Source organism: Sciurus carolinensis, chromosome 13 (genome assembly GCF_902686445.1).
Source record: "Sciurus carolinensis chromosome 13, mSciCar1.2, whole genome shotgun sequence".
Classification (NCBI taxonomy): Eukaryota; Metazoa; Chordata; class Mammalia; order Rodentia; family Sciuridae; genus Sciurus; species Sciurus carolinensis.
Window position 1 is genome coordinate 81,203,157 of NC_062225.1, and position 25,304 is coordinate 81,228,460.

The following is a 25,304-nucleotide window of genomic DNA, read 5'->3' on the forward strand; positions in this document are numbered from 1 at the left end:
GAAAGGTCAGGGCTGGCCCAAGGATGGACTGTGAGGGTAGTCAAGTGTATCCTGTTTACAGAAACTGGTACCTAGGGTGCCTTCAGTCAAGGTCTGATGAATGAATGACATCCCAGACTGTCCCTTTTCCTCTTCCTCCCCAGAGAACTCAGAATTCCTATGCCTTACCCCATCTGCTTTCATAGTGATTCCCATCTAAAACCAAAAAACAAAACTGGATTTCCAGAAAAGGTGTGTGAATTTATGTCAGTTCACATCCCTCTAAGAGCACTCCCATTCTGAACGTGACTTTTTCTCAGTCCCCACAACATGCCAAGTACATCGCTCATTTTACACACATCTCTATCTTCGGCCACTGGAGACTCTGGAACCACTTCCACACCTAAGAGTACAGACCAGGATTCAAAATCAGGTGGCTCTGTCTGATTACAATTAGCATGGAAATCAAGATCCATCTTAGTTGCTGGAAAAGGTCAGGGGAGGACTGGTCACAGTGGGCAGACATGACCCCGACCAGCAGGCTGTGGGAAAGAAATGTGTACATGGGACATCTGCCCCGCTCCCTGCTTGACCATTCCACCAACAGTGCTTCTATTTCTCTGTGTCTCTACCAAGCTGATCAGTGTTGACCTGTTCAAAAGAAGGGAATATTGGTTGCGATTCAGCATTAACAGGTTTCTGACTTTGCTGAGTGATTCAGCAGGATCCTGGCAAGACACATGAAGCTCACTCAAGGCTGCTGCCTCCTGCAGAACTCTCTTCACAGTGACTCTGCGTCATCCGCGCCCTTCCCTCCAGCCTGCCCGCATTTCCTGGTGGGCTGACTATTACATTCAAAAAGGTCCCAAGTGACTGCCTCCATTACTGAGAGGAGAAAGGTGAGGACCAAGTGGCATGCTGGACTCTCTCGCCATCCAGAGTCCTGACGTGCAATTTTGGAACAGTACCCAGGGAACAGCAAATGGACAGCAGACAGCCACCAAGAGTGACAAGAACTCCCTCCACCGTTCCCACAGGTATAAGGTTGTCCTCGAAACACTATGAAATCCGTGCCTGACAGATCAAAGCAGACACTCCATGTGACATTGCAGCATAGCCCTGTGTCCTCTGTACTTGCACAGAATCCTATGATGTCCCCCAACTTATTCTGAGTTGTTTCATCTTAGTGCCACCCAATAGACAGAGAAAGCCTCCAGTTAGGAAACCTGTCCTAGTATCTATCCTCATAATGATTATCCCTCTCATACAGGGGTGCTTGACACATTTGAAGAACAAAGTCTTCTCCCCTAAGCCAATAAGACCAAAGTGTAAATTAATATTCATTAATATGGATAATGAAAGGCAGGAGTGGAAACAGGAGGAAAGTGAAAAAAGACACATTGGTTGTCAAGACCCATCCCAGCACAGGATAAAGGAGGAAAATCTTATCCTGAAGATTCAACGCCTCCCACCCTGATGGAGGGTCATTTCAAGTTTGAAGTTTAAGGTCAACACTTCAATTTCAGTTATCCTTAAATACCCAAACACCTCCTTTTTGCTCTGACTCCAGGCTTTAGGAGGCACCTGCTGGTTGGTGTGAGTCCCCACGTACCTTGCCAGCAAGGAGCACGTGAGCTACATCACCAACATAAGCATCCACCCTGCCCACTAGTTCTATCTATGAGTGGGACGTCATAAGGTTGGGAAGATGTTTACTTAGACAATTTCTTGTGAGTTTTGATGGAAGTCAATCTCCTAGAGTTTAGTCAGCTTTGGGACATCTGAAAGTGAGTTTCTGACATTCCAAGCCTGTTAGAGAGCTGACCCTGACCTATGATGAGGCCACCAGGCAAATGGCACCTTTAAGAACCTCCTGGAGACCTTCTTGCAAACATCTATGGCAGGGCTTCGTAACCTCTGCACGATTGACCTTGTAGAGCCAGATGATTCTTTCCGGTGGGGGCAGTCCTAGGCAAAGTAGGGTGGTTAGCAGCATCCCTAGCCTCAACCCACTATGTGCCAAGGTTATGACGACCAAAAATGTCTCCAAATACATTGCCAAATATCTCTCTGGGAGCAAAATCATCCCCAGTTAAGAATAAACATTCTATAAGAAGTAAGAGGACTTCGGGTGCCTTCTTGGGAGCTGGAAGGTCAGAAAGCTCAGAACACCAGATTATATTAATACCTCTGCCAACTTGGGCCGGAGAAGTTCCCGTAACATGTGCTCCTTTAGAATTCAGTCATGACATTTCATGCTATGGTATCAGACAACTAAGACTTTTAGAATGAGGAGAGATTTAAAAAAAAAAAAAAAAAAAAAAGCAAGTTTAACCTTTTGTAGAAACTCAAAGCATGCTTCACATGACTTGAGTGTAAAGGCTACTACTGATTTTCTCTCGCAGGAGCTGCCTGAAGTCTCCTAACATTTTCAGTCCCGGAATGATCTACTGTGTACATGCACTAATAGTTCCAGCTCTGCAGCCTGCTGCAGCCTTCTGCAATAGTGCTGATCCCGCTGAATGCACCAGCCCCCGGCCAGAGCTCCAGCCTCATGGAACTCATTAATGTCCCAGGGAAAAGGCAAATACATGTCAGTTTGGTAGTCTTGCCACTATTCATCAATCACAGACCAATTTTCAATAAAACCTCAGAGTAATGGATTTAGAAGAATAATAATAGAAGGTGAGATTCCATCCTACTTTTATCTTGCTTAGCTAATGAGAATTGTCATCCAGAGTTTTGCTTAAATAATATTAAAATATCACAGTCAGACTGCCACAATTGGGTTTACTGTGCTAGAAAAATTATACTGATATTTAAATCCTATAATCCAAAGCAATCAGATTAAAGCAACACCTTCCAGTAGATTCAGACAGTGGATTACTAAGAATATCCCTGAACTACATACTTTTTCAAAACTATCAAATTTCAAGAAATACCTTAAGTTAATATCCTTAAATTAGCATGATTTTCTTATTGGACCCATGGGGAACAAACTGAAAACTTCTCAGAGTCTAATATATTCAGGGATTAAAAATAAATTTATAGAGGTTCTGATTTTCAGTGAGAAAGATAGTAAGTGCTTTCTAGAGCGAAGTCTCCAACTTATATTTGAAAGGTTAATATAAATGATATTTCTCTCAACTATTCAGCATGTGACTGCCATACCATCTCCAGAAATCCCAAAGGCTTGTAGCGTGGGTAACTAAACACCACCCTCCCCAGGGTTCTGTGTTTCTAGACAACCTCTCTGGGGGACAGTGGGGTAGCAGCAGGCATCCTGCTGAGTCACCTCACCAAGATAATCTACAGACAATCAGGGCAGAAGCTTCTCTGGGAGGGGTGCCCCCACTCAGTCACTGGCCTGAGTACTAACAGGGCTCTGGGGTCACCCTAGTAGCCACATGAATGTTACCATTCCACCAGCCCCAAGGAGGAACTGTTCTACAGATAGAAAATAGGCAGGCAAATGGGCACACTTGGGGCCTGCGCTTCGTCCCCAAGGTCATGAGGATGTACTAAGTAACTACACTGACGCACCGATTGAAAGAGGGTCTGAAAGCCAGCCACTTTGGAGGGTGCAGGGGAAATCCATATCATGCAGTAATAACAGCAGTGTCAACTGCTAGCTAAGCCCCACCCCCACCCCAGAACACTGCAGAAATGCGTATCAAGAAATCCCACTGCTTCACGTTTCCAAATGTATCCTGAGGAGACAAATCAGACAAGTGTTCAAAGATGTATGTGCAAGGACGTTCAGTGCATCATTCATTATTCATAAGAGTAAAAAGTCAGAGGCAACCTAAACGTCCATCAAAAGGGGAATGGTTAAGTAGGCAGGAGGCAGCCATGCAATGGGGTACAAGATGCACAGCGCCTGCTCCCAGATACTGAGTGGAGCCCTGCTCCGAACCCATGCAATCCCCAGCACACTCTACAAAGTACTGTTTATACTGCACTCGCTTCACAGATGCAGTAACTGGAAAATAGAGATGTTAACTGACTCTCTGGGGTCAACTGAAACCAAGCAATGCTTTGAAGCCCTTCTCTTATCCACTGTGCTGCAGACCCAGGAGAAACAGTCACAATATGCCAAGTCAAAAACGAAAATAATTATGATGCAATGAATGGCATGCTCCTATTATTGTCAAATGTGCCTGACTTTTTATAGTGAAAAAAAATCTGTAAGAATATATATCACAAAGTCATATAGATGCATTCTCTCTGGATGATGGAATTTGGGTGTTTTTTGTTTTTTGTTTTTTTGGCACTTTCTCAACATCTTGTGTTTCTTCAAATGAGTGGGTGGCATAAAATACCTAGGAAATAGTTAAGTACACTCAGAAAAATAAATGGTCATAAGTAGCATTGGTAGTATTTGAGCAGGAGGGAAGTGGGGCACGACAGACATCAGGTGAACTTACGGATTTGCCAGATGTAGAATCCTTAGCCAAGGTGCTCCTGGGTCATGTGTAGAAATCATGAGCTCCTTTCTCTTTCATTCACCCAGAGATGCTTTACCGTGGGCACTACCCTGGGAAGACAGAGACCAAAAGACAACATGGATCTTGCTCTCAGAACTCATGAGAGCTCAGAAGAGCTGACAGGAGGGTAAACAGGTAAATACATAACCGCAAAGAAGGCGACGTGTGTCAGTCCCACTGGGGAGGGAAAAGAGGAGCCGCCACAGTTCAGAGGCCATGAAGGGCCCCTCAGGACAAAGGCATAGGAGCGGCAGCCTTGTAAAAAGGAGCATCCGAGCTAATCCTCAGGTGGCAGGTTGGGTGTGATTAAGTAAGGGGAACAGGTGAGCGTAATAAGGCGCCCTCCAAGGAGGGGAAGGACACAGCAGGGATGCTGGACCAGAAAGCCTGTGGGATGTACAGGCAGCAGAAGGAAGTTGAGTTTGGCAATGATGGAGACCTGTGACCTAAAGATGTCTAGATTCTTGCTTCTTAGAATACAGAGAACTCAGCCGGTACTGTCCACGCCTCTGTGGACCAGAACGAGAGGTACTTCTGGGAGAGGCGTGTTGATGGCCTGTGGCCAGGAATGGACTGCCTGAACCGAGGCGCCACAACCCAAGTCTCCTGAAATGTTTAGCCACAAGCAACCAGAGAAACAAAAAGGCCGCTTGGAGTTGCCTCTGTCCCTAGGGTGTCTGAAACATTAGAAGCCACCATTGGGCGTACCCGTCCACCAGGAATTCCAGGATCTGAATGGTGGTTTCAGGGAAAATGCAGACAGGAACAGAAACATGGGCCATGTCATTAAGGTATCCCACTGCTCTTTGGGATCCCACTGAATTTGCTCTTTACTTTAGAGAGCAGTGTGGTCTGTAGAGAGAATTCATAAGGTCCTTGAAATTACATGGGAGAAAAAAAATCTTCATTTTCACTCATCTCCAACTGAAACTGAGCATTTCTTCCATTAAAAATGTGGGCCTGGTCCAGGGTAGTATGAGTACCCACAAATTCGCAGCAGTAGAAGTTTTGAGATAATTCTATACCCTGTCATTTATTGCCACAATCTCAAAAGTCACACCACTTTAAGCAGTGTGACCTTGGACTCACAGTAAGGGGACAAAGATGTGTGTACACCACACAGCCACTGACCCCAGCTGGATCACCCCTGAGAGATGAGAGGGCTCTAGTGTCACCCTAGTGGCCCAAATGACCAACCCACCATTCCACTGGTCCCAGAAAGGAAACAGGCAGACAAATGGGCACCCTCAGGGGCCTGGGATCCTGCCCTAGCCTCCTCTACTGACCTACTGCTAGAACTTATTTAATGAATTAATAAAGAAACATGCATATCGCTAATTCATAAACTGGATTTACTATTTTGACAACTGCATTTCAATACAATCGGATTCCTTTCTATTCTGTGGCTTTCATTTTTTGCATTTAAAAACACTGTTCTGAAAAATGGTACCTCAGACTGCCAAAGGGGTCCATGACACAAAAGGGGTAGTTAATCCCTCAGCAAGAGTCCTACTAATATGTAAGTCACATCATGTCACTCTCCAGTGACTTCCATCTCAGAGGCAAAGCTCCCCTCTCCACTTCACTAGTGGGATCTCAGCTCCTGCTTCTCTGGTCCCTCCTCTCCCTTCTGGCACAGGACCTCCAGGCCAATCCCCAGTGATTGTGCCAGTGATGCACACCCCTGCCTTGGGGCCTCTGCTCCAGCCGGTCTCTCTGCCTGATGGCTCTATCCCTGGCAACTGTATGTATGGCTTTCTTTCTCATTTCTCCAGCTTTACTTAAAAGACCTCCTCTCCAAGAGACCTTCCTTGGTGATCCTACCTAAGATGTCACTACCTCCCCAAACTCCTATTCCCTTCCCTTTTGATTTTTAATCCTGAGTCTTTATGGCCCCCTATATACATAGAAATATGTATTTTTATTTCTTTATCTATTTATTGGTTTCCTCTCTCCTACATGAACTCCACCAGGCAGGAATTTGGGTGTTTTATATATCACTATATTCCAAGTGCCTAGAACCTCATCTGACACACAGTAAGACTTAAATACTATTTATTGGATTAATTATGAGTTGATTGACATTTGTCACAACACTCAAGTCCTGGCTCCTTCCATCTGCATTAAATTTTAAAAATTCTATGACCCGTTGCAGTAATTGAGAGAAAAGAAAAATCATAACAAATGTGCTTTTCAAATTGTGATCACCCAAGAAAAGTAGCTTAATTATCAACCAGCAGCAGATGGGAGATATATATATTTTTTTCTTTAACAAAGAGAGCTTGTATCAAAGACAGGATGGTTCTAACACACACATACACACACATTATTAGATCCAAGTATATTGTAAACAGAAAAATGGAAAAATAGGGGAAATGGTTTAAAACCAAGAAAATCCCACTGACCTAGATGGCAGCAAAAGCCAGATCACAATAGAAGTGGTGCTTGGTAACAAGGTGGTCCCCAACCCCAGCTGGCAAATGACAGGGAGAGCAAAGGAACTCATGAGTAAATGAGGTGACAAATCACCACTTGGCCACTGCTCCACTTCACCTGCCGTTCACAAAATGCAAAATTACTCCCATTTAAGGGACTGCTGCTTGCTGTAGTAAAGTCACATTTACTGGCCAAACACATTTAAAATCGGCAGGGCTGTCTTCACAGTGATGTATAAAAAGTAGTTCACTTCATTCTAAAACCTGAAGGGTTCTGTTTTAATAACAACAGCCTCTTCTTTGGGGATAATCTGCCAACCAAAGCTAAGACTGGACTCTGTCATTCTTATAAAATGTAAGTCAAACACAAATAAATACTATTTTATGTCACAGACATCCTTATATGTACATATACACACATGTACATACACATATACATGTATTTATACATATATATGTATTTTTATATATGCTCCTCACTCACATTTTGTAAAATAACAGAAAACAATCTCCCAACCCCAAATTCTTCAGTGCAGCACAGCTTCTTGAAATGAGTTTCTCCTGGCACCCCACCAGGTGCTTTTGCTAAGGGCACCCTCATGGGCACACTTCCTTGCCTGCGTCTGACCCTCCTATCCACGGCATTTGCCTCCCTGCCTCCCACCCCTGCAATTCACGACCCTCACTCGCTCTTGCCTCTCCCACTTGTCTGATCACTCATTTTTAGTTCCCTGCGAAACCCTACTTCCCCTGCCCAAGCCTTAAATCTGAGTCTACAAATTAAATATCTTCAGTGACCAAAGAGGTGCCTACGATGAGAGAAGGAAGAAAACACCTTGCTACTGTCACAAGCTGGGGAGCACCAGCGGGCTGAAAGCACCTGCTGTGGCCCTCACTCAATGGTGTCAGGTGGTGGGATCACCCAATTTGTCAAGAACACCCACAAATCTTATTTTTATGGGAACTTTCCCAGTGTTTTAAACGTTGGCAACTATTGTTTTTCATGTTTTAATACTGTAGGCCAAACCGAAGAAACCCACAGCCTGGATGCGATCTGCAGGCCTCCACACTGGGCTCTCCACCCACCTTCCCCATCCCACGTTTCCTCCTTGTCCCTCTGCTCTTCTCCCTGGTCGATGTCTTCTAACCCCATTTAATTATGGAGCCCAGGTGTCTATCTTCAACCTACACCTCCCCCCTACATTCTGGACTCTAACATCGGCCTATTGGACATGTCCGTTTGAACGTCCCACAGGGACCTTAAAATAAACATACCCAAACCTTCCCTTCCTCCTCTGTTCCCACTGCACCTGCCTCTCAAGCCAGACACCTGAATATCATCTCAGAGTCCTCCCGTACCCTCCCCACACAGGTCGGCTGACACTCAGCCAGCAGCAAGGTTGGCCAAGGTTTCTCCTGTCACTTCCTTTCTCTGTCCCTCCTCCTCCACTTCAGTCCAGACACTCGGTGTTTTTGCACCCATTCTTCACAACAGACTCCCGACTGTCTCCCTTGCTTAGGCCTGTCTGCATTTCCTACTCCCCAATTCTCCTTCATACCAAGCAGGTTGGATTATGCTATATCGCACATGCAGCAGCTAAAAGGCCGCCGATGGCTCCTTGACCTTCAGTATAAACTCTAGACTGAGAGTGCATGAGTCAGCATTCCAGCTTCGCCTCTCACGGGCTCTGGGATCTTAGGTAAGTTGCTGAAGTTCTCTGCCCCTCAGTTTCCTCTTTAAAGCATGGATACTGAATACCACCTACCACCTGAAGTAGTTATGAAGATTAAAAATGAGATGATACAAATAAAACTAACTGTGCTAGTGTTTTAGTCAGCTTTTTTGCTGCTGTGACTAAAAGATCTGACCAGAACAATTGTAGAGGAGGCAAAGCTTATGTGAGGGCTCACAGTGATCAGGAAACAGAAAGAGACTCCACTCTCCAGATACAAAATATATACCCCATAGTCATGCTCCTAATGAACCACTTCCTCCAGCCACACCCCACCTGCCTCCAGTTACCACTCAATTAATAATTGACTGATTAGGGTAAGGCTACAACCCAGTCATTTCTCATCTAAACCTTCTTGTAATGTCTCACATGTGAGATTTTGGGAGATACCACATCTAAACCACTGACACAGTAGATGATCAATTAAGTGTTAGCTCTTACTATTATTCTTCATCCATTATGTTTGCCTGCCACAACTCAACTCAAACTCTAGAACTAAGAAAATTTACTTGAGATTCCTCAAGAGCTGGAATTTCCTATGGTTCCAAGACCCTGCACTTGTTTTCTCTGCTCAGAATGCCCTCAGACTCAGCTCTATGCATTTTCTAGAAACAGTTCCTGAACCCAGGCCTCCTTCCAGGGACCCACTCACTGTACCTGCCTTGCCACAGTCTTTAACTGGCTCCACTACAGCAGAACAATTTCCTGGTTTTCTCCACACTGCACAGGAAGTGGCGAAAAGGTAGCGCGCCTTGTTCTTTTAATCTGTGTCCTTAATATTCAGCAAGAAATAATGAATGTGTGAATGAGTGAATGATCTTCCTGAATCTCCAGATCAACCCAGAGAGGCGGACATCCTTATGACGCACCACTGACGGATGAGAAAAGTGAGGTTCGAGATGATTGAGTACGGAGCAGAGTTGGCAAGGCTGGAGCCCCCTGAGGCCCTGGCTGGAGTGGGGGACTCAAGCTCTGTTCGTTGTTTGAGACCTGTCTGTTCTCACACACCGTGCTCACGCCCCGACAATAAACTCTCCTTCAGCCTTATCCTCCTAAATGAGTGTGGCAACAACACCAATGGCTTTTTATCACCTTCTGTCCTTTCTGTGAGGAGCCACCAGACTCTGCAAAGCATTAGGGATGGACAGAAGAGTCATGGTTTTTCCTGAGCTCACTTCTGTAAATACGTGCATTCTGGCATTGGATAGTGTCTGTCCCAAAGTGTCTATTCTAGAAAAGCTTTATATGGTGCTTTACTTGATGCTGTGCAGTGTTGGATAAATGCAATTGTTAATCCCATTCTGCAAACAAAGAAACTGAGGCCACAGAGGCTAAACAGCTTCCCCAGTCAGAAAGAGATCAGAAAGGCATAGGCTCTGTACCCAGCCAATCCGCCACTTCCTGGTTAGGTTATTAAAAGCCCTCCTTGAGGTTTCCTCATCCGTTCATTGATAGACAGAACAACAGGTAAATGACAGATAAATAGATAGATAGATAGATAGATAGATAGATAGATGTAATAAAATAACCACTGAATATAAGAAAAGATGACAATAGAATTTTTGTCCATAAAGGTTGTGAAGAATCTCCATCTGGCTGTGAATATTAAATGGGTTAATATACACATCACATTTCTAACAGTGTCTGGTGCATTATGTAAGTGCTCCATCAACACTTAACTATTTTTATCACTAATACTGCAATAGTCTTAATAGTCAGGACTAGTCCTAAGTGAATAAGAACTAGAATCCTAAGTATCTAAGAAGCACCTGCATTTATTTGATGCTAATTTGACCCACTCCAGGTAGACACAGAAGCAGGACCCTACAGTAATACTGTGAATAACAAAAGTTAGTCTGCAGAGATGGATTTTCCCTCTTGTCCTTTCAGGACATCCCTGACTCCATTTCTGTGAATAATACCCTTGTGCTTTCTCCCTGTTCCCCCTTTGAGCCCAGGAGGAAAGGCTGTGAGATTAGCCTTTAGACTCTGGTATGAACTAAGGCCTCCAGACATTTCCTACATTTACTAGGGTTCTTTGAACACAGGTAACAATGGCTGTGGCTAACAAAAATTGCAATTTTTTCAGAAGACAATGTGACACTCCTAGAATCTAAGAGAAGCCAAAGAACCATACCTGAAATAAGTAAGATCCAGGGCCCTTCTGAAGGATTTGGAAGTCACTTAATTGACAAAGCTCATGATTGGCTAAGCCCATGCCACCCGTCCACCCAATGGCTGAATTGGGGAATGCACAAGACGAAGCTGGCAGAAGGAACAGAACCTCCAAGGACATCCTTAGCAGCTTCCATCCTGCCAAAACAATATTCAAATAGGGCCAGGGATAATTACCCCCAAAAAATTTGGGGACTTCAGGAAGAAAAAACAGACATGGGGCCAAAAGTTCCATTCAAGAAGAAGGAAGGGAGGGAGGGAGAGAGGGAGAAAGGGAAGAGGGAGGAGGGAAGGAAGTAGACACTGAGGAGCAGAGGACCCTCTCCTGTGCCCCTCAAAATCACACCAGCCATTAAGCCGGTGGCATCAACTTGCCCCCCTTCTCAGTAACATCTATTCCCTTTCACAGGCAGCCAATGGAACTTTCTCAACCACAAGTCAGAATAGCTCCCCAGCATCTCAAGGGCAGATTCTAAACTCCTTGAACGTTAAGCAAGAGCAATTCCCTCCTTCCTCTCTGTCCTCGGCATCCAACGACCAGCTCCTCACCCCGCCACCTCAGTCCCATTGATTGACTCTCTTTCCCAATCACACCGTGCATTTTCCCTTCCAAACCTCGCTGAGCCTGTTCCCTCCGATGGGCATCTGCTTTGCCCTTCTTTTCCAGTTAATTCAAGTTTTGTCTTCAAGAAACCAGCTCGAATGTCACCTCTCCCAGGACACTCTCAGTGAACTCCTTTCTCTCACCAACACACACACACACACACACACACACACACACACACACACACTCACATCTAGTGCTAAATAGGGACCTCTCCTTGGCACTTGCAGAACGTATTTCTTAGCAATATCCCTGACACACCGTGATATCAGTGTCTGATTCACAGTAGACTAGTGGGAGCTATCTGGTGGAAATATGACTAAACGAATGTTCCACTTACAAAACAAGGGTTTTCCTGCTCAAGGTGGAGTAGAAAGGGCTGCCTGGGAGGTGCCTTCCCACCGAATTGCTCTCCTGGGGTCTCCAGGACACCGTGATGAGAACTATGACTAAGTTGTCATGGTCTATTTTCTGCTTCTGTAACAAAACACCTGAGACTGGTTATTTATAAAGAATAGAAGCTTATTTAGCTCACAGTTCTGGAGACTGGGAAGTCCAAAAGCACGATGCCAGAATCTGTGAGGGCCTTCCTGCTGCATGAGGACATGGGGGAGGGCGTCACATGGTGAGACAGAACAAGCGTGCCAGCTCAGGCCTCTTCCTCTTCTCACACAGTCACTAATGCCATCCTGAGAATCCCATCCTCATGCCTCATCTAATCCAAATGACCTCCCGAAGCCCTCACATCCAAATACCATCAATACATGAATTTTGGTCAGATTTCTTACCCTCTTAATATCATCAAAATTGCAACCAAATTTCAACACATGAAATTTTGGGAGACGCTTGCAAAGCATAACATAAGCTATTGTTTCTCTGTACCCCGCCTGGGCACCTGACATGTTCTGGCATTTCCAATGGATTTCAGAAGTGTTTCCTGCTGCTAGAAGAAAACAGAGTGCTTTTGCCAAACCATAAATCCTCAGCAAATTTACAACGAAACTCTCAGAGGGCCAAGTGTCTTTTGCTGCAGCAAGCTCTCACAGTGACTATTTATTTCGGAGGGGAGGGTACTTTTTTAAAGATATAATAAAATAAATAGGATGGTTTATGTAGTCCATTATTGGGAAGGTAGGAAAAAAGTGTGTTTATGCTTCACAAACATCCATATCCCGTTCCTGGAAGCCATCCTGGGAGGATATTTTAAATGCTTTGCCCAGAACTATCTGCTATGACTAATTCTATACTTCATGAATATGAAAAAAATTATAAAATAATGAGATCCCTGGGCAATGCAAGTCAAAGAAGTTTTCAATTTGACTTATTAAAATTAATTCTCACACCTCTCCTTTCTTCAACCCATTTCCTACATACACCCACCTCTCTCTGAGTTTCCAAGTTCTCCATACAGAGGACCAAGATAGTCTAGAACTGGAAGGAAGAAACAGAGATCCTCAGAAGAGCCCCCACATTCTCCAGCATGCCCAGCAGGAACATCTGACAGCTCAGGGCTGGCTTCAGAAGGCAGCTTTAGCCATCATCTCTAGGTGGGTGCAGACTTTCCCTCTCCCAGGCTGCAACAAAGTCCTCGCCCCATAGTAAATAGGAATGCATGTCTGAGAAAACAGACTCCAAGTACTACAGAGTCTGGGAAACCCAATTAAAGGGCACTGTATGAACTTCTGTGATTCTCCTATTCCCATCCCAAGTCAGTCTGCTTTCTAGGATTTATGGAGATGATGAGAGAATATGGAGACATTGGTACCTTTTCACACTTTGGCAAAGATAGATAAATGGACAGATGGACAGGTGGACAGATGAATGGACAGACACAGATGGATGGATGAATAGATAGATAGATAGATACTGTCACACAAGACTCTTCCCTTTTATACTTTTAGCCCCGAGGAGATAAGCTTTGCCAAGGAGGCTCAACCCTGAAACATAGCCTCAGGGCTGAATCTTAGCCAGATAACATCTAATTGCCAAGGAAAGGAAGTGGGGGCGAGGGTCTTATGTCAGTGGCCTCCTGAGGCTACCATACTTAGAAAATGGGGATCTTAAAAACCCACAAGAAAAACACTGCCCACACCATATGATTTATTGACCTCAAAGGCAAGAATGAAATTCCCTTGCCAGAAACCAGGCATCTTTTCTCAATCCAAATTTACAAACCACAGTCTTTAACCACGAGGTTCTCCCATCTCTTTGGCCAATTTTATTTTTTTTTTTACCTCAAGTAAATCATAGGAAATGTTTTTGGGTTCACCTCCACACATCAATCAGGTCTTAGGAAAGCCAAATAGCCCATAGCAGAGGAAAGTTTTTTAAAAGTAAGCATATTCAAGCCTTAAAATTTAGTCTATTGGTATTATTTTATCTCAACACACTAAATATTTACCAGAACTTAGGTCAGTATTACCAAAAAAAAAAAAAAAAAAAAAAAAAAAAAAGGCTTTTGAGGCAGCCAAGGACTTTACCAGGTCTTTGAAGTAACTCTCAATCCAATGACCCTGTTTCACGCTCACTCCCTACAACTCCAGATTAGGATCTGGGTATTCTTTCTTTCTTTAAGGCCCACCAGGCACTCTGTAACATTCATTTTGACCTTTAGGTCAGCATATCCTGCTAAATGTGGTGTGATGGTTTGGCTGGGCCACTAGGTGCCCAGATGCTTAGTCAAACATTTTGGGTTTCTATGGGGGCATTTTGGATGAGCTTAACATATAAATTGGTAGACATTAAGTAAAGTGGATTGCTCTCCCTATGTGGGTGGACCTCATCAAATCAGCTGAAGGCCTCAATGAAACAAAGAAGACTGGCCTCCTCTAAATAGGAGTGAAGTCTCCAGAAGACTGCCTTTGAACTTCACTGGAATATCAGCTCTATCCACTTCTACAGCAGTCTGTCTCCAGCCTTGCACCAGAGTACTGGCTCTCCTTGATCTGCACCCTGCTAGTCTACCCTGCAGGTTTCAGACTTGCCAGCCTCCCTAATTATGTGAGACAAATCCCTATAATAAATATCTTTCTTAAAAATATACACACCTTACTGGTTCTGTTTCTCTGGAGAACCTAAAAGTCTTCTTGAGGCAGCAAATGACTTAACTGTTGTGTAGAATAAGTTCTATGGCACCTTCCTTCCCTAGACTATAAATGAATACCTCGGGGTTCTCAGAAAAGAGAACGGAGGTACTTTACTTCCATGTATTTACAATATAGCCATGGGTAAGAAGCAAGTGTGACATGCGATAGGAAAGATCAGGCAAGGAAGTATACTGGGACATAAAAAGAGGTTTACAACTAACTACACCCAGGGCTCCCCATCAAGTCTCCCCTCTATCTATATTAGAGGGGCTGGTGTCTCCTTACCACCAGATTTGTAACTGATGTCTCTCCATTTAAGTCAATTTGAAAGCAGTTTGTTGATGATCTTCAATAAGAAAATGCCTAGGATCCTATCACAAATATTCCTCCATGCCCACTGAGAGTTCTCCTAATTCGATTTATATAAACTATTCAAATTAGCATGTATAAATTATTTCATTAAAAAAAGACTTATGGTAAAATTACATATATTTTTTTTAAATCATAAAATCACCAGGCTGCAGGAAAAAATAAATAGCATAGGAAAGGACAAGTAATATTCTCAAAGTTACCCAGCAACTGGAGACAAAGTCAGAACTAGGATTCAAATTAATCTTCTAGAAGTGTTTACTATCATGTAAATCTACATGCAAAGATGTGTATGTGTGGATTTACTGGGGAACTCAGCTCCCTAACCTCAGCCAGGGTCACCTGGCACACAGACACAAACCTGCTCCCACACCCCCTGCCTCTCTGCTCCCTTATAACCAAGCTCTCCATGTCTCATCTCCCATTCCTCACCTGCCACTCCTCTTTCAACCCAGTCCAATCGGGCTTCAGGTCCCACCTCCAAACTAGGTTTCTAACTGCCAGCACCTCTCACTCTATTCCTCACAGTCTTCCGGTCACCCTGATAAAGTGGTCTCCCTCGTCCTCAGGAAATATGTTCCCAGTGGATGCCTGAATCCACAAATGTACCTAACCCCTCATATATACTATGTTTTTCCCTATATCTATGATAGTTTAATTTCTAAATGAGGCACAATAAGATATTAACAATAATAACCAATAAAACAAGGATAACAATACAGATAATAAAATTTACAGTAACGTAGTTCTCACACACTCACACTCACAATGTCTTATTGTGCATTCACCTTTTCACTTAAAGGAACTGCTTTCCAGCTTCTCTTTGGCAGATCCAAATTGCCAACATCACTCTTTTTGCAGTATGGGATCATTACTAAGGAAAATAAGGGTTGCTTAAGCACAAGCACCACAATACCTTTACAGTTGATAGATAGTGAGACAGTCACTGACTAACTAGGAGGAAGGTAGGAATAAAACATGGACATGCTGGACAAAGGGATGATTCTGTCCCCGGAGGGATGCAGCGGGATGACATGCAATTCCACATTACTCAGGAAAGCCTGCAGCTCAAAACTTAGGGATTGTTTATGTCCAAAATTTCCACTTAATATTTTTGGATGGCAGTTGACTGTGAGTTAACTGAAACCATGGAGAGCAAAACTGCTCGTAAGAGGTGACCACTGCAAATGCAAATAGGCCTGTGGTACTCCCCAGCGGCCAATCCATTAATTTCTTTCCATAGCCCTCTAGATAAACCATAAGACCCGGAACTTAGCCCACAGGGTGCAACATGATCTGACCCCTGCCCTATTCTCCAGCTTCCTCCCAAACATCTCCAAACCTGTGCTCCTAATGGTCAATGCTCAGTCCTGCCTTAGAATCCTCAGCCTGGAATTCTTTCCCCTACTCCTCACTTAATAAACTATTTACCCCTCAGAATGAAAATCTCTTCTTCAGAAAGGTCTTCTGTGACCCTCCCATCTAAATTAGTGCCCTCCCCACTCTTGTCACTCCTTGAAGTCCTTTGAGCACTTACCACCACTCAAATTTTCCATTTATTTGTTTAATGTCTGTCTCTTTCCACCACACACACACCCTACCCATGTTTCCTTTACCACAGAATGCCCAGCTCCTGACATGGTACATACCACTTACTGAATGAAGCATGACTATATTTAAATATGTAAAGACAACAGATATATGATCACTTAAGGTAACTGTTAAGTTCATTTTGATGAACATCTAGTAGGTACTCAGTTGACTGGAGGCTATTTCCTTTATTTGGAACTTTAGCAATGAGACTGAAGCAGCTGATATAAACATTCATTGCTTTGCCTTAACATTGCTAGCTAAATGCAAGCTGATCTTAAACCTTTATCTTTGGACGCTTATGCGATAGTACCTCCAAGCAAATCATGATTTAAGGCTCTGCAGGACTCTAGCGTGAAACCCCTTTGCCAAAAACCTAATCTAGTAACTTTTTAGTTTACAATAAGAGTTTACATTTATAATGCACACATGCTACAAAGTTTCAAAAGATGAACAATAGAAATGATGAAGTGGGATGGAAATTCTAAATCAGCTTCTCCATTTTTTCTGCAAGTTCTAAACATTGTTACTATGATCATAATTGGATATTCCCTCCACACTTCACATAGAAGCAGGTCCCTGAAAAAGTAAAACAGTAACAAAACACTCTTCTTCCTCTACTATTTACTCTCCTTCCCCTGCCCCTACTAAGTGCCCCCAGGTGACCAAGATCTGCAAACAAAAGACAGCTTAAAGGATGAATTTCAAACTCAGACATCTCCAAGGACTCTGTATCTCATGCTCTCCTGTTCTGTCCTTCAGACCAGACAGAAGTGAGGCAGAAAGATGTTGCAGCTGGAGTCTAGAAGATGCCTGGCTAAGTCCAAGTTCAAAGCTCACCTTGCTTTATTTTCCTCACCTTTGGTACGGGTTTATCACGCTCAGTTGCTATGAAAATAACTGCCATAAAAGTTCCTGCAAATTACAATAAGTTATTCTTATGTGACAGAGTCTTTGCAATTTTTACCTGGAGTTGCATAATTAGTATCTGTATTGTCTTATACTTATTAATCTTGAGTCTTTCAGGTGCACTATAAGTTCAAGTTCAGAGACAACATCTCAGATTCCACCTTCCCTCAGTGCCTATAGTACCAAGCACATGGTCCCCACCCACTAAACACTTGTGCACTGGTCACTGGTTGACTTACTTGATGGATTTGACTCAGAGGCAAAGTATTCTGTGATTTTTCTGAGTTTCTCATATTGTTCACCGTGTTTTCTGGAAATAACCATAATGTTTCCTAGCCTATGAGCTCTAGGTTCTGTCTTCCTTTCTTTCTAACCAGATGGGAAGAACTGAATTGGAAAGCAGACTATTTCGGCAAAGGCAAAGTGATCCATTTTCTAATGCAATCTTCAATATTCCTTTTAAGGCTGAGATATAAAACCAGAAACTTCAGGCCACCTCTACCAATCACCACTCAACAAACTCAGTCTGAGGTCCTACTAAGATTTAGGCAGCATTGGAGCTATCAGAATAAACAAGAGAGTGTTCAATCTCACAGTGGCCCTCCATGCACACTGCTGGGGATAGAATCCCATCTTCACCTTTTCCTACCTGGCTTGACTTACACAATTATTTGCTCAGTTTCAGTCTTTTTCCTCATCTGAAATATCTTCTGTATTATCATCAGGATGAAATGAGTTAATACATGCAAAAGCAAAAGGTAACAATAAATCTTTGGGATCTAGTTTTTTTTTTTTTTTTTTTTTTTTTTTTTTTGTGGTGCTGGGGATTGAACCCAGGGCTTTGTGCATGCGAGGCAGGCACTCTACCAACTGAGCTATATTCCCAGTCCGAGATCTAGATTCTTATAGCTAAACAGACAAGACCCAGGGAAGCAAAGTGACCCATGTCAAGGCGAGGAGACATAAAGAATTAGAAATCAAGACTGGAACTCAGGTCCCCAGGTCCTATGCTGTTCTCTCCTTATTTATATCTGTTATCTCCTATGGGTATTTCACAAAAGTGACACTCTGGAGGAGTAGGCCATCCTGACACCTGATCAGCAGGGACAATAAATATACCCACTTTCCTTTCTGCAGGGACTTACCCTGGATAGCTGTCCTTTCCTACTTATAAGACCTCAGTCCCACCCTAAGCTGTTGACCTCCTATTAAACCCAGAAGCACCTGAGAGGCTCCATCTGCTGGCAACTCCCATATCCATACTACAGTGAAGGATGTAAGCCTCACTTTTTCAAGGGGTTGTTGGAAAGATTAAATGAGATAATGCCTGGAAAAATTTCTAGCACAGTATCAGACATATAGTATGCAGCCAATAAATGCTATCTATTTTAAAAGAAGGGGGTGGGGGCCCTGTGGTGCGTGCTTTCTCAAAGCTGACACACATTCCAACTCCAAATGCCAAGCAGGGGGCAGATTGAGATGTGGGGAAGAACAGAGGGATGCAGAATCTGTGAAGGATTACAGTGAATTCATTACAGGCAGGAGGAGACTGGAATCCCCATTCTTTCCCTTCCAAAGAAGAGGAGGAGGAGGAGGAGGAGAAGCAAGACCCACCTTAGCTAGAACTTCGCTGACAAACCTAAACTTCAGAGCATTGGATTTAACAGGGAACAAAGCAAAGACTGCTTCTGACCTCCCGACTTGCTGCTTCTGCAAAGGTTCCTCTTGGCTGCATTCATCAATGGCTGTATTTAGGCAATAATGATGACTCAGACACAGAGTCAGTTAAAACAGATCCCACCAGACTCCTTAGAATGTTCACAACATGCTTTGGACTCAGAGTTCCTAGGCACTTTATCATCACCTTCTCCTTCCTCTCTCGATACTGACAATCTAGTTCTGAAATGGCAAACTCAATAACGGAACAGGAGTGAGAAGGAATCTGGTGAGAAAGAAAAGTAGTAGAAGGAACGGAAAGCCTTCCACCGTCCATCCCCATAGCACAAACCGGGTCTGGGCCTAGCCGATGGTGGGCTGGTTATAAACGCAGAGTGAATGAATCAATGTCCTCAAGGAGTTCACCACCCTGCTAAAGAGTTAGCTATATAGGGAGAATAAATCACAAGGGCCCATACCTTTAGCAAAGAGGTAGGTGCTCGGGCAAATACTCGTTTCCTGTGTGCGTGGGCAGTTCTTTGCAAGTCGCCTAAGAAGGGGGGCATCTAGGAGTAACTTACACAGTTCTAAACACATGGTTATGCAAATCGCTTAAGCAAATATATGAAAAGCAAAGGGAAAGGTTTCTGGTCTGGTTTCCCTCACCTGCCTCTCTCTTCAGAGCGTAAGGTGAAGGTAAGAACCTTGGGAGAACCACGAATACTCTCCAGGCGGGCTACAAGAAACCTCCGTCCCGCTCTTAACACCTCGGTACCAAACCAGCGCTCCCGGGGTCATTCTCACCGGCGGAGGACGAGGCCACCCGAGTTAAACTATCGGCTCGGTCTCCCCAGCCCAGACAGCGGAAGATAACAAGAGGGCAAAAGATGCTTCGTTCCCAAATCCGACGAGAAGGGACGCGGGGCGGCGGGAGGGGGGACGGTGACGGGAGCGGGGCACAAGCTCTGCAATGCGAAAGGCGCTCAGCCCGGCTCGCCGCGGCCCCTGCCGGCAGGTCTGGCTCTCTCGCTGGCTGATGCACCCCCGGAGGTCAGGCAGCCAGTTATCTAGAGGGGCGCGGAGGGGAGGAGTTCCTGACCCCATGGCACCGACCCGCACCATTACCACTTAGCTGAGCTGAGACACTACCGGCGACTCCACGCCGGCTCTGCAAGCCCCAAGCCGCCCCCACCCAGAGCGCGCCGGCAGTGCCTGCGCGCAACGATGCACCAGGACAGGGGCCATGGGTGCGCTCTTCCCTGCAACTGTCGCGGGGCACCTTGCTCCGCTGCAGGGCAAAGGGGAGGGGAGAAATGACAGGGAAGAAGGCGGAGCAGGCGGCCCGGGAAGCACTTACATTTGCCAGGAAAGCGCCTCCTCTCCAGCAAGGGAAGGAAGGGCTTCCCGACTAAGGAAACGCCCCGGGGATGCCCCTACGCGAGGTGCCGCCTTTCCGCGGCTCCTCTGTTCTCCCGCCTCCAGTCGTTCCCCAACCCACCCCAAGCCCGAAAGCCGGTCCTAGATACCTTCCCCGCGGCTTTCAAAGGAACCCACACACCGTTTCTGCGGCTCGCGGCTCGCGCAACAGGCGGGGACTTAGGACTCCAGCGACGGCAGGCTCCGGGGACTGGAGGATGGGGGCGCCGCCAGCCAGGAGCCCAGCAGGACGCAAAGTCCCTTGCGGGAGTCGACCTGCGAAGTCCTGCACCCGCAACGCCAAACGCCGCGGCCTGGAGCAGCAAAAGGTGGGGAAAGATGCGATAAAGTTGAGGGGGCTCACGCAGAAGTCCCCTGCGGGTGCGCGAGGTGGGGACGCAAGCAGGTACCTGCGGGAGTCCTGGCGCGTCTGGCTCGCTCCGCTCTGCGACGCCGCCCGCCGGCGCTGCAGGGATCAGGCCTCTCCGAGCCGCCCCGCGCCCGCCGCCTTGGCGGCGAGGAGAGCGGGGTGGCCCGCGTCGGTCGGTCAGTCTGTTGGTCCCGCCGGGCTTGAGAGAGGCGCCCTAGAGCGGCGGGGCGGGCGGGGCCGGGCGGGGCCCGCCGCTCAGTCACCGCCCTGTTGGTCCGGACTCCGCCCGCGGCCTCGCGTCTAGCCCTTCGCCTGGGCTCCCCTGGCCGAGGGCACGGTGCCCTAGCGCTGGTAGTTGCGGACTGCGGGGGTCAGATGCCGAGATATGAAGGCAGATGGATGAATGGAAACACCGCTTTGCAGGACGAGCGCCCCCCACCCCGCCCAGGCCCGTGCAGTCACCCCTGGAGCAATCTGCTCTGTCCCGGTGGTCGCAAGGAGTGCGCCCTGGGCCTCCCACCCGGGCTCCAGTCTCACCCCAGCGGAAGAAAATGACCTCCCCCGCGCCTCCGGCGGCTAGAGTAAAACACCTCTCAAAAGTCGCGGCCCAAGCAACTCTTTGCAAATTTGCGGGATTTTCTTGGGAAGTGGCGAGGCCCCAACTTGTTTTTAAAACAAAGTGGGAAAGAGGAAACAGCCCCAGTACTGCCATCGCTTGCCACCACCCGCTGCTTGAAGACTCACGCACAGCGCAGAACAAGATGGTTTGTTCCATTCCTCGACTTACCAAGTCAGAAGAGATGGCTGGACATATGCACCAAGCATATGAATCTCATATGCCGAGAGGGAACCAATCGAGTCACCTTTCAGAAGGACGAATGGAAGAGGGAGTCAGAGATGCCTTCCGCCCAGTTTGGGGAACAAACAGGACCCCAGAAAGGCCAGCGTGTGGTTCAAAAGGCATTCCTGGCCTCTCTGCACCAATCAAGCACGCTCAGCCAACAGACTGGAGGAGAAACGGGACGCCGGGGGACCCACCCCCGCGCTCCCCCTCCCGCCCCCAAACTGCAGATTTTTAAATTGTGCAGACATGCAGTAATTCCTCAGAGTCAGCTGTTCCAAACTGTAGGCGCCCAGTGTTCCCTGGGTTCCCACTCGACATCACTGGCTCTGCCAGCTGCCCTCAACCTGGTGGCCCCAACCCACCATCTGCTGACTACCACCTCAGACTAACGCTTAGCAAGACCGCACATATTCAAGGATGGGTTCCAAGGGATCTGTGGAATAGGTGAAAGACACTTTCTTGCGCTCACGGAAGTACTCTGTGGTATCTGTCAGGGAATCAAATCCCAGTCAGGGAAAAGGGAGCAATGCTTACAGTATCTCGTAGGCTTCAAAGAGACGCCTGCACCTTACAGGGGGGGATTGACCCAGAGGAGAGGGTAGCCCCCAAAGCATAAGAGGTCTTCCCTTGAAGGACTGGGGACCACTGGTCTCCAGCATTTTCCTTTGGCTCATGGAAGGCAAGAGAGCTGCAGAGCCCATGTTTTAGTTCCTCTGTCCCTAATCCAGTGGTTCTTTGGTTCCCCCAAGCCCACCTCCTCTCCAGTAAAGGAGGATCCAAAGTTTTTGTCTACATTGCTGTTTGCAAGAGGCTGAAAAAGGTAATTTTTATACACAATTCATCATCTTTAACGTAAGATCTAAGTGTATGCCTAAAATGTTTACATTTTATCAGCACCTTAGAAGAATGTTCCCAGGTTTCTCCCAGCAGTTAGCTATGTAATCATTCCCAAATCACCAAGATTATCCCAAAAACCCGGTCTTGTTTGCTTGCAAAGAATCATGTTCTGCATCTCTAGGCCCTGCAGAAGGCACGTATGCTGCAGGACAGTCAGGAGAGTCAGGCTGCAGCACTGCCTGTGAGTAGGAGGGAAAGCACTGGTAGAGGTCAGGAGGCCCTGGTAGCATCTGCAGGAACTGGGAGGGAAGGGTGAGCCTCCACTGTGGGCATGTAGAACGCATGTGCAGAGGAGAGATTTGAGTCAGACAGTCTTGGTTCTCAGCCTGCTGAAGGATGTGTGCAGTCATCTAGTCTTTCAGTCCTTCTATTGTCATCTGTTAAGGTTACTGTCACTCACAGGATGACCACGTGAAGCAAATGAAATAATAAAAAGGAATATGTTGTATGGACCATAAAATGCATCTGTTCCCACAATGTTTACCCTTGAACTTTGACCACAGTTGAGTTGAGCCAGGCAAAGTGGTTCATTTATTTCAACACACACACACACACACACACACACACAGAGGCTTTTCTCCCAACCTGTCCCTATCATCATGATGCATGCTCTGACTTAATTGCCTTCTTCCCTGCACAGATTCACTACCTACCCCATCAAAATGTCCTCAGGCTACATGACATGATATCTCCTCCCCTCTTAACTAACCACACCCTTGGGAAAGCATCCAGGGAGCCTCACATTAACTTGTCAAATGCAGATCAACCACTGACAATAGTGCTCACTCCTCTGTGATTTCAAAGAGGACTCCGAACAGTCAAAGTCTGTGGGGATATCTGAAGCCCGTGTGGAGCATCCAGTCTGCCTTCCAGACCTCTGTGTCCCCTTGCTCTGGACGCTGCCCGCTTTGGGCAGTCTCTCTCTTACCCAGTTACCCCGAACTCACTCCTGCTCTCTCTACACCCAAACAGGTCTTTGACCTTTAATTCTCACCAAAGTCTAAATGACAGAAAACCTACTGAACCTTCTGGATACTGCTCCTGCCCCCAACACACAAGGTAAGGGAAGTATTGATTTTCTTCTTAAATCGGGACAGATCTACAGGTGAAAATTAAGAAACTCTCACCTCCAGGAGGAAAGTTGATAGTGAGGGGATTTTAGTAATAATGGCTGATATTTGTTCAATCTGCCTCTTACTCATTCCTCCCCACTCAGCAGACTGAATGTCACTTCAACCAATCTGAGCACATGAAAAACCTGCAATTCCTGAAACTGACCAGATTTTTTCAGGCTTCCCTGCATTTATACTGGGCCTGCCCCTGCTTACAGTACCATTCCCAACCACCAACCCCTTTCCTGCTCAACAGAACACTGACATAATTCAGTTGATGATTAGGACCCTCGGGGAAGTCCCCTCTCCCACCATGGGTTGCAGATCTCCTCTCCATACTGCCTCAGTGTCCTGTGCTTCCTTCTTTCATAGCACCTGATGTAGGGGATTTTTACTTGCTGGAGAACTCCTGCAAGACTGAATTTCCAGGACCCTGTAGCATCTGTGTGTTTATGAAGTGAATAACTGAAGGCTGTGTTGTAGGGCCTGCTCATTTTTATCTGCTCATAGTGGGCTCTGCAGTCCTTTATTTCTAGGCTAAGTATTACCAGGTGAAGAAAACATACAAACCATCATATCAGTCTCTCTGCTTGAATGTCAGGAAGCTCAGAACTGAAGTCGTATTAAATTAAATTAAATTCTTAATTAGCTAGAATGCTCTTATTCCGGATTATTTCAACAATGATCATGCTTCTTTCATGAAATTATATAGGCTTACCTTAACTGCCCTCTTGTATTTTTGTAATTAAATGTCCTTTAAATCTTCATAGTCTCAGAGCCCAAAGGTTTGAATTCAGGTTCACCTCTGTCCTGATGAGCTCAGTGGATTTCCTCCTTGGCTCTCCCTTTGGGTTTTGGATGATGTGATCTTTAAGGTCCTTGCCAGCTCTAAAAGCTTTATATTTCTATAGATTAAAGGAGATAGTTTATAAATTATTAAAGAAAGAAGAACCCTGTGACAGAATATGGCCTACATCTCCTGGCACAGAAGAATGTTTACCTCTGGTACTTGGAGATGCTCTCGGAGGACACTCTGGGATTTCCCAACGTGAGTTCCACCCACCGCCTGTGCCTGTTCCAAAGCCTTCGAGCACACATGCTACATTCTGGTGGATACTCATCACACGTTGGCCTAGTAAAGGCTCTGTCTGAATAAGTCAGGCTATGAAATGGCCAGCCACAGGACTCAATCTGACCACAGCTTGACTTTTTCAAGCTCTTCACACTCCCTCTTCCTTTTTTACCCCATCTTTTCCCACCCCTCTGCAACCCCTTGACATTCCAGCCTTGCAGCTCTGACCTATCTTTTCATTGCATGCTGTTTGAGTCTTGGCCCTTTCTGCGTCCTGCTCTCTACCGAATGCTTCCGTTCTGCACCTGGAAAAGGCCTATTTCACTTCCCATATCAAGTCAAATGTCACCTCTCCTATAAGGCTTTCTGTGACCCAAAAAACAGATTTAGTTGCTTCTTCTACTGCCTCCCATTTTACTTTGTACAAAACTCCAATTACAGTTGTATTTCTGTACTAGTATTTGAATTGAGTCCCATGCATTAAGAGGGAGGTCCTTGAGGGCAGGAGCTATGTGGTATTATTTATCTCAATGTCTTCAGAATCCACTGTAGATATTCAGCAAATGCTTT

General features: G+C 45.7%; 1 protein-coding gene across 9 annotated transcripts in view; it reads right to left on the reverse strand.

Annotated features, from left to right (window-relative positions):
• Kcns3 (potassium voltage-gated channel modifier subfamily S member 3) overlaps window positions 1-21,737 on the reverse strand; it is a 45,728-nt gene extending 23,991 nt beyond the window's left edge. The window contains exons 1-4 of one of the 9 annotated variants that reach the window (XM_047523540.1): window positions 20,850-21,064; window positions 20,582-20,753; window positions 19,828-20,090; window positions 4,407-4,516 (exon numbers count right to left, since the gene is read on the reverse strand). The gene's annotated coding sequence lies outside the window, so the exon portion shown is untranslated. Of the gene's footprint in view, window positions 1-4,406; window positions 4,517-18,981; window positions 19,004-19,502; window positions 19,574-19,689; window positions 20,091-20,549; window positions 20,754-20,849; window positions 21,065-21,596 lie in introns of those variants that run through there. The other 8 variants (XM_047523541.1, XM_047523539.1, XM_047523544.1 and 5 more) reach the window with 8 other exon arrangements.
• Window positions 21,738-25,304: the final 3,567 nt, after the last annotated feature.